This window comes from Salmo salar, chromosome ssa09 (genome assembly GCF_905237065.1).
Source record: "Salmo salar chromosome ssa09, Ssal_v3.1, whole genome shotgun sequence".
Taxonomy (NCBI): Eukaryota; Metazoa; Chordata; class Actinopteri; order Salmoniformes; family Salmonidae; genus Salmo; species Salmo salar.
In genome coordinates this window covers 57,989,874-57,990,397 of record NC_059450.1, presented here as the reverse complement: position 1 = coordinate 57,990,397, position 524 = coordinate 57,989,874, and positions in this window count along the sequence as shown.

The window sequence follows — 524 nt, the reverse complement described above, 5'->3', positions numbered from 1 at the left end:
GTGTGTATTTGTTTTTTATGCCAAATGACTTAGTTGTGCAAATAATAAACATTGAGGACAGGTTATAGAGTATATTCACTTATTAAAATGAACCCACATTTTTTTGTGCACTATAAAAGTGAAGAGGAAGACTGCCCCCTTCTGGTTAATGGGGGGAGGGGGTAAAACCTATGATTTTTCAAAAAATATTAGCCACATAAATGCCACATAAAACAATTTCTAAGATTTTACTGAGTTACAGTTCATATAAGGAAATCAGTCTATTGAAATAAATTCATCAGGCCCTAATCTATGGATTTCACATGACTGGGAATACAGATATGCATCTGTTGGTCACAGATACCTTAAAAGAAATGTTGGGGTGTCGATCAGAAAACCAGTCAGTATCTGGTGTGACCACCATGCCTCATCTTTCGCATAGAGTTGATCGGGCTGTTGATGGCCTCTTCAATGGCTGTGCGAAGTTTCTGGATATTGGCAGGAACTGGAACAAGCTGTCACACACGTCGATCCAGAGCATCCCA